Genomic DNA, 9,843 nt, shown 5'->3' on the forward strand with positions numbered 1-9,843 from the left:
ACCTCTTGCTTTATAACCACCTACTTCCTGTCACTTGTCATTTTCTAAATAAATGAGAAATCCCCTTCAAAGCTTACAAGCATCTTCTAAACCCGGGAGCAAATGTATTTGTTTCTTTTCTTCATGTTAAGGCTAGAGAAACCTGCCCTTTGCAAAGAAAAAAAATATATATCCTGCTTAATGTAGATTTTTCTTAAAACAATGACACTACCTTAAAAAAAAATACTCATGTTGAAAAATAGTATCCTGGCTGGGCAAGGTGGCTCGCACCTGTAATCCCAACACCTAGGGAGGCTGAGGCAGGTGGATCATCTGAGGTCAGGAGTTTGAGACCAGCCTGGCCAACATGGTGAAAACATATCTCTACTAAAAATACAAAATTTAGCCAGGTGTGCTGGTAGGCACCTGTAATTCCAGCTACTTGGGAGGCTGAGACAGGAGAATCGCTTGAACCCAGGAGGTAGAGTTTGCAGTGAGCTGAGATCGTGCCACCGCACTCCAGCCTGGGCGACAGTAAGACTCTGTCTCAAAAAAAAAAAGAGAGAGAGAGAGAGAGAGAGAAATAGTATCCTGCATATCCTTTAAACATCGTCATTTTTAAGATACTGCCCTGCATGAACTAGTAAAAGCACGTTTGTTGCATCATTAATTTGTAATACTTTAAACAATGAGAACAACCTAAGTGTCCGTCAACAGAAGACTGCTTAGATAAGTTATGGTACAGCCATACTATGACAGCTGGCATTAGAAATAATTAGGTGCTTTTGGGCTGGGTGCAGTGGCTCACGCCTATAATCCTAGCACTTTGAGAGGCTAAGGCCGGGGAATCACCTGAGATCAGGAGTTTGAGATCAGCCTGGCTAACATTTCTTTTTTTTTTTTTTTGAGATGGAGCCTCACCCTGTCGCCCTGGCTGGAGTGCAATGGCATGATCTTGGCTCACTGCAGCCTCCACCTCTGGGGTTCCAACAATTCTCCTGCCTCAGCCTCCTGAGTAGCTGGGATTACAGGCGCCCACCACTGTGCCCAGCTAATTTTTGTATCTTTAGTAGAGATGGGGTTTCACCATATTGGCCAGGCTGGTCTCGAACTCCTGACTTCGTGATCCGCCACCCCCGCCCCCCCCGCCCAACCTCCCAAACTGCTGGGATTACAGGCGTGAGCCACTGTGCCCAGCCGCCTGGCTAACATTTCTAATAAAAATACAAAAAACAAAAACCCCATTTCTTTTATTTTTCTTTTCTTTTTTTTTTTTTTTTTTCTGAGACGGGAGTCTCACTCTGTTGCCAGGTTGGAGTGCAGTGGCATGATCTTGGCTCACCACAACCTCCGCCTCCCAGGTTCAAGTGATTCTCCTGCGTCAGCCTCCCGAATAGCCGGGATTACAAGCACCCGCCACCACACCCGGCTATTTTTGTATTTTTAGTAGAGATGGGGTTTCATCATGTTGGCCAGGCTTGTCTTGAACTCCTGACTTCAGATGATACACCCGCCTCAGCCTAAAAACCTCATTTCTAATAAACATACAACAAAAATTAGCTAGGCATCATGGTGTGTGCCTGTAATCTACTCAGGAGGCACGAGAATTGCTTGAACCTGGGAGGCAGAGGTTGCAATGCACTGAGATGATGCCACTGCACTCCCAGCCTGGCTAACAGAGTGAGACTCCATCTCAAAAAAAAAAAAAAAAAAAAAGAAAGAAACAAAGAATTAAGTGTTTCCATATGTGCTAACATGGAACTCTGTTCATTACATAATAATGAATAAATACAGCAAGTTGAAGAATAACATATAGTGTTTTTTAAAAAGCAGTGTGTACATATGTATATAGTACATATATATACACAATATATGTATACAGTATATATATATATATATACACTATATATATGTACTATATATATATGTACTCTATATATGTGTGTGTGTTGTACAGAAAAATACAGCCAGGTGCAGTGGCTCATGCCTGTAATCCCAGCACTTTGGGAGACCGAGGAGGGTGGATCACCTGAGGTTGGGAGTTCAAGACCAGTCTGACCAACATGGAAAAATTCCGTCTTTACTAAAAATACAAAAAAAATTAGCTGGGTGTGGTGGTGCATGCCTGTAATTCCAGCTACTCTGGAGGCTGAGGCAGGAGAATCGCTTGAACCTGGGAGGCGGAGGTTGCAGTGAGCCTAGATCGTGCCATTGGACTCCAGCCTGGACAACGAGAGCAAAACTCCATCTCAAAAAAAAAAGAAAGAAAAGAAAAAAGAAAAATACACATCAATCTGTTAATAGTGGTTATCTCCAGGGAGGGATTGAGATAGTGAGTATAGACTTGGGAGTACAAATTCTGAATTTTTGTTGTTGTTGTGGTAGAGACAGGGTCTCACTATGTTGCCCAGGCTGATCTCAGGCAATTCTCCTGCCTAAGCCCCGCAAAGTGCCGGGATTATAGGTGTGAACCACCAAACCAGTCCATTCTGGATTTTTATTTAATTTTTTTTTCTTGCAATGAGCACACGTTACTTTGGAATCTGGAGGGGGTGGGGTGGGAGATGAATAAGAAAATTAAAAACAAACAGTGTTTGGCAGATTGTATTTCCCATATGCTCTTCTTACAATATGATGTTGGGATTCCTTCAAAAGGAGTTAGGGTCTATGTTACCTCCCATTGAGCCTGAGTGGACCTTTGTAAGTGCCCCAACCAGTAGGAGAAATGGTAGAAATGACACTACATGACTTTGTGGGTTAGGTCCTAAAGGCAATAGGGAGCCTGGCTTCCTCACTGTCAGTGCACTTACCCTTGGGATTCAGCCACCATGTTGTGAGGAAGCCCAGGCCACAGGGAGAGGCCACTTGTGGGTGTTCCAGCCAATAGCCAGTGTCAACCACTGGACATGTGAGTGAAACAAGCCTGCAGATGATTCCACTTCCCGGTGGAGGCTCCAGGCGTTGTAGAGCAAAGACAAGCTGTGCTTGCTGGGCTCTGTCTGAATTCCTGACTCACAGAAACGATAAGAGAAAATAAATTACTGTCGTTGTTGTAAGCCACTAAGGTTTGGGGTAATCGTTATGCAGTGATAGTGAATACCTAGAACATCCAACCAAGGTTAAAAAATTAAAACATTTTATTTCCTTTCAAAGTAGTTCTATTTATTTCATTGTTTGAATTCATTGTTTTTGAAGCTCAGTTATACATAAAAAAAGAATAATGTTGTTATTAAACTCACCTTTTTTGTTAGATGGAGTTTCGCTTTTATTGCCCAGGCTGGAGTACAATGGCGCGATCTTGGCTCATGGCAACCTCCACCTCCTGGGTTCAAGAGGTTCTCCTGCCTCAGCCTCCCGAGTAGCTGGAATTACAGGCATGCACCACCATGCGCGGGTAATTTTGTATTTTTAGTAAAGACAGGGTTTCACCATGTTGGCCAGGCTGGTCTTGAACTCCCGAGCTCAGGTGATCCGCCTGCTGGGATTATAGGCGTAAGCCACCATGCCCAGTCTTAAACTCACCTTTTTCTCTATTCAGTAACAACTCAAGGTCAAGGTGAAGCACACAATAGTGAGCCTATTGCTTTGTGTGTCTCACCCAGCTCAGCCACAGGCAGATGCTCTATCACCTCTTTCCTTCCAGTGGCTGGCACTGAGAACTGTCTTCTGTGTGAAGGCTGGCAACAAAATCATAACCTGAAAGACAGTGTCATTTGTCAGAAAGTCTGAACTCTGGAGAGGGATCAGGGCTTCAACAAGGTCAACCAGAACAGGAATGGGAAAGCAGGTTGAAAACATTAAGTCATGAAGTGTATATACACAAAAACATATCTATCTCATAACCTAGGCCCTGGAACCACAGTCAAAAGTGCTTCGAGAGGTGCCTTCCCTAGTGTGGTGTACTTTTTATAATCACCTAGGGGTGGTTTCAGAAAATGCCAGTACCTGGGGGACCCACCTCCAGATATTCTGACTTAATTACTTAATTGGTCTGGGGTGGGTCCTGGAAATCAGTATTTTCTTTAAACTTCTCAGATGATTCTAATGCTCAGACAAGGTTTGAAAATCATGAGATTTCTAGCCCAATAGTTTTTTTTCCCCCTCTTCAAAACACCTGAGAGATAGAATATGTCTTGTTGGCAGTGATGTCTTATTGTAGTTACAATTTTCAATGACAGGGAGAAGGTGGATATATCACTGAGGCAGCACAAGTAATTTACTATTTAAACAGAGTACTTATATAAACTGCATATATGTTTTAGTTGCTCATTGTGATGCATCTCCCTAGGGCAAGCCTGCCTATTTAAAAACATCACAGGAATTCTGCACACACTCACAAGGGTTTGCCAGCTCTGAGGGTGGAGCCGAGATGGGAACCTAGGTCTCATGCCAATGCCAGGCTCTCTCCTCTACACAATGCAGCCTGTTTAATCCAGGCGAAGAGAGAAAACAGAAAAAGGTTTTCCTTCTTCATGGACTTTGAAAAGCACTTCCAAGAGCCCCAGGTCAAAGAGGGTGTCCTGCCAGAGGGCCACCCAGCATTCTGGGGAGTTGGGAGGGGGTGACTCGGGAGATGCAGGCCTGAACAAAGCACAAGCCCCTCACACGGGCTGAGAGCGCCTGGCTCCCAGGGAAGTTGGGGTGGGCCAGTCTTCTTCCTCCGGTTTCCCTGGTAAGACAGAATGGAGAGGGAGGGGCCGTGGCTTTCCTGGTGTCAGGCGTTCAGCTCCTGTTGGGCAGGTCTCTCCTCCAGGATCTAGGCTATTTGTTGATTCTGGGGGTTTGCCCTGACAAGAGAAAGTCATTCTGCCTCTATCAGCCACCTGGCATCTGTCATGGGCTAGGACCTGGTGGGAGCAAAATGTGATGCAGAAAGGAGCCTGAGAAACAGGGTCCAGATTATTTTATGATGACAGTGGCAGCCTCACTAGACTGTGACAACAAAGTGATTAGCATTAGCTTTTACTCAAATACCATCTATGGCAGACCCAGTGACAGGCTGTCCAGAGTGTAGATGAGAGAAGTCAGGTCTGGATCTGAGACCTGGTTCTCCCTCTTCACTGTGTGACCTTGCCCACGGTCTCCAACGTGTCTAAGCTTCCATTTTCTTACTTGTAGCATGGAGTTAATGATTAAGACCTGCTGAGCCTACCTGGCAGAGTGGTTATGAACATTCTAGAATTTTACTGGGAACTGAAATCCAGATCAGCTATCTCTTGGTTTCACAATCCACTATTTTCCCTCCCATTTTGAAAATCCCATGTCCAGTTTTCTGGTCTTACTGCGGTTATCCAGAGCCTCAAACTCCCTGGCAGTGATTCTTCTGCAGGACCGGCAAGCTCTCTTTGCATCCTTGGATATAACTCGGGGGGCCTGCATCCTCTCCTTCGACCACATTCACCAAACATCTGTTGCTCACTAAGGACTGTGGCCAACACAGAACACACAGTGGGAAGCAAGACCGCTCTGGGCAGGCAGGCAAAACAGACATTCATCAAATTCTCACACATTACCAACAGCCATCTAGAAGCTAGAGAAACTGTACAGAGTGATGAGAGAGATTCCGAAATGGTTAACGTGACCCAATCAGGAAAATCAGGGTAAGTTTTTCTGGGAAAGTGATGCTAGGGCTGAAATCCAAGGGACGCATGGGGTGGGAGTATGAGGTTTAATAGAGTGTAGACAGAAAATAGTGCCTTTGTAGCGCAAGAGGGCATGACCAAGTATCCAAAGCTGAAAGTAGTCCAGTGGTGAAAGAGCAGAGAGGATGAGAGGCTTATGTAGGGAAGGCGGGGGCTACGGGCAGCAGATGACTACACAGGGCCAAGGTAAGGAACGCCATGTTTCTCTAAGTAACAACTGGGAAGCTGCTGATGTATGGCTGTTATGTGGAGCAAGAACCAGAGGCCAACAAGAGTGTATGTACAGAAACTTACAGAAACCCAGGCAACACCTGGAGGTGGTTTGGGCTGTGGTAGAGGTAAAGGGAGGGAGGGTTCCAAAGAATCTGAGAAATATTCACAAGCCCTGCTCTCCAGGAGTGGCCTGACTGATCAGATCGTAGAATACTTACTGAACCCCATCCAGCAGTGAGCATTTTCCATTACTAGGCCTCACATGTGGACATGTCTCTTTTTTGCTTCTTCCTTTCTTTGCTCCTATGCAACTGGAGCAGTGAAAAAAGGGCTGGGGCCCACCTGCTCACTGATGAGTCCTGGCCATCCTACTCCTTATTCACTTGATTCTCATATACTGAAATGCCCCCGTCAGTGTGAGATGGTAAGGTGCCACGGGGAAGGAAGTGGCTCTAGAGGCCTTATAGTTCCAGCCACATTCTCTAGCTCATTTCTACACTAGGAAATGGGCATAGCACATATTAAGAGGGTGCCTTGTTTTCCACTGGCCATTGATTCTTGTTTGCCACTTTAGGGAATTTTTTTTTAAGGTTATGGCAAGTGCAAGTTGTAGTTGAGTGCAGAATTCTGGCACTTCCAGGTCCCTGGATTATAGCATCATCTTAATGCCATTGAATCTCCACCGTACTTCTAATACCTTCAGATAGCCCTCTGAATGCCTCCTGTACCCCCTAGCATTGCTCATTCATTCACACTTGCTCATTGTGTGAGGTAGCTTTATGCTCTCTGAACTTAATGCCTTTAAGAAGCTTACAAACTAATCCAGGGGGGGTCTCACAATCTTCTCCTGATGATCAATTTAGTTTTGAATGTTCCTGAAATATGAATACTAAAAAACAAATAAGCCTAACCTGCATGAGAGGCAGGGCTTCAAATCTCATCACATAGCATCTGCTGCTTGCTTCTATTCGATGTATACCTGTGATTATGGTATAGACACTCAGGAGAAAGAAAGAAAGAAAAAAGAATAGCAAAGAAGGAACAGAAACAGTGAAAGAAAAATAATGTAAGAGAAAAAAAGGGAGAGAGAAGAAAGTGGTTCCAATGTCTTAAACTCATTGTCCATAACTGTGCTTTTGAATCACGGGTTGGCCAGGTTCCTGTTCATGATTAACCAGTAGCTTAGGAGTGAGAAAGTGGGGACCTCCACCCCAGTATATTCCCTTTCTTTTGTAGGATGACACTTCTGCTTATTGTTCCTCATTTGTGGCAATGTATGTCAGTGTTGTTTAGACTTCATCCAGAATGTTCCATCTCGTTCAGGGTATGTGATAATGAAATCATACTTATTTTTGAGACAGGGTCTCGCTCTGACACCCGAGGTGGAGTGCAGTGGCGCAATCACGGCTCACTGCAGCCCCAACCTCCTGAGCTTGTGATCCTGCCATCTCGGCCTCCTGAACTGCTGGGGCTTTAGGTGTGCACCACCACACCTGGGTGATTTTTAAAAGTGTTTTTGAGAGATGGGGGTCTCTGTATGTTGCCCAGGCTACAGTCATAGTTTTTTAATGAAGCTTTTTGAATTATGTTCCTAAGGTTTAGGGCATGTGCTTTATAATACCCCGTACTCCATTTGTCAGTGAACACAAATTATGAGATAAGTAATCACTCATTTACAAAATTCCTATCACTTCTGCCTCACTAACTAGTTATTCCTTGGTCAATTAAATCCAGACAGACTCTCATATCTTCTTCAGTCTTTTGAACGATAATATTGTCTACAAGTGAAAGTTATTACATGTTCTGCTTTACATGAAATGAGGCTTCCAATCGTGAGGAAGCCAGACTCCCTACTGCCTTTAGGACCTAGCCCAAAAAGTCATGTAGTGTCATTTCTACCATTTCTCCTACTGGTTGGGGCACTTACAAAGGTCCACTCAGGCTCAATGGGAGGTAACATAGACCCTCACTCTTTTGAAGGAATTCCAACATCATATTGTAAGAAGAGCATACGGGAAATACAATCTACCCCACATTGTTTGCTAATTTTCTTATTTATCTCCCACCCCACCCCCACCAGATTCCAAAGTATTTGGAATCTGTATTTACTGAATACAGTAAATACACTTGTCCAACTCTGCTCTATCTTGCTTTTGTGCCACTTCAAAATCTGGATAGGCTGGGCACAGTGTAATCACACCTGCAATCCCAACACTTTGGGAGGCCAAGGCGGGAGGACTGCTTCTGTCCAGGATTTCAAGACCAGCCTGGGTAACATAAACTAACCAAAAAAACCCTGTCTCTACAAAAAATAAAACAAAGATTAGCTAGACGTAGTGGAGCAAGTGTGAAGCCTCAGCTCTTCAGGAGGCTGAGGCAAGAGGATCTCTAGAGCCCGAGTTCGAGGATACAGTGAGCTACGTTCACGCCACTGCACTCCGCCTGGGCAACACAGCGAGACCCCTTTAAAAAAATAAATACATAAAAGCTGAATATGGTATGTATTTAGTACTTTACAGTTTACAAATTATCTCAAGTGATTTGACATTCACAGCAATTCATGTAGGCATTTATTATCCTTATTTTGCAGATGAGAAAGTTGAGGCTCAGAAAAATGTGACTTGAGCAAGGCTACACAGATCAATCAAGGCAGAGCAGTGATTTAATCCTCTTAAGTCCTCTGTTTATTTCACTGTCCCTTATTTGCCCATGCAGCCTATAGATTATCATCAAACTACAGCTCTACTGTCTCACAATCATCCTCAACAAAAAACATGCATAGCTCATTTAAAGCTGTCCCATGCAGCATTGGATATGCTGCCTTGGAAGTACTTTCTTAAAGGATATTTTTAGTCCGAGGTAGGGTGATCACTTGAGACCGGGAGTTTAACAGCAAGCCTGGGAAACACAGCAAGACCGTGTCTCTATACAACATAATAAACATAACTGGGTATGGTGGCACATGCCTGTAGTCCCACCTACTCGGGGGGGCTGAAGCAAGGGGATCACTTGAGCCTAGGAGTACAAGGCTGCAGTGAGCTATGATCATGCCATTGCATTCCAGCCTGGGGCACAGAGCAAGACTCCATCCCCCTCCCCCCACAAAAAAACCATAAAACAATCCACAAAGAAAACCCTATTTTTTACACACATATTACTAGACTCTGTGTATATTCTCCCCCCCCCCCCCCCCCCAACAATGCACAAACTGCTCTTGGCCATCTTCTGTGCTCTCAGCCATCTTATGCAAATTACTCTGCATGCCTTTACTCTGCTATGTCCTCTTTCAGCCATTTCGTGATCTAGCAATCAGTCTTAACCCCCATACTGTCTTCACAAAAGTTGCGTTAGGGTGATGGTGCTGAAACTCCCATAGTTTTCCCATAGGGGAAACTACCATATCTGAAGTTTAAAAGGTAAGTTTCAGAGGCCAAAACACCTTTAAGGAAATGGCCAAGAGAGAGAATCATATATAGAGACAGCTGGAAGTTATTTAACATAAAGTACCATAAACATAATTGTAGTCTGGGAGGATTGAACAAGTAGCATATGACTTCAAAGGGTTTAAAATATTAATACCTTTCCATGAAGACTGTGCTAGAATGACGAATCAGCCTTGGTTTAGTTATTTCTCCACTTCCAGGAAACCATCTCTCACCACCCATTTCCAACCCCGCAGTGGGGTACAGGTGACCCTCTAGTGTATTTTCACTCTCACGTGTGTGAACCTCAGTCCTGTGGTAGGTCAGTTCCTTCAAAACAAAGTCTATTTCTCATTTGCACAGTCCAGGCTTGAATCCTATCCCTAACTTTGTTATTTTAGGTAGAGTATAATTTTTGACAATGTTCCCTATTTCCACTTTTTTAGTCTGTTTATGTATTTTCTATCTTGTGGGATTTATTAAGATTATATTTTCCAATCCTATCCTAAAACAGGGAATAAATGTACTTACAAGTTCGAGGGATAAGATTACTCAGCATAGCATTCAACACATCTTAACATTCATTG

This window comes from Piliocolobus tephrosceles, chromosome 2 (genome assembly GCF_002776525.5).
Source record: "Piliocolobus tephrosceles isolate RC106 chromosome 2, ASM277652v3, whole genome shotgun sequence".
NCBI lineage: Eukaryota > Metazoa > Chordata > Mammalia > Primates > Cercopithecidae > Piliocolobus > Piliocolobus tephrosceles.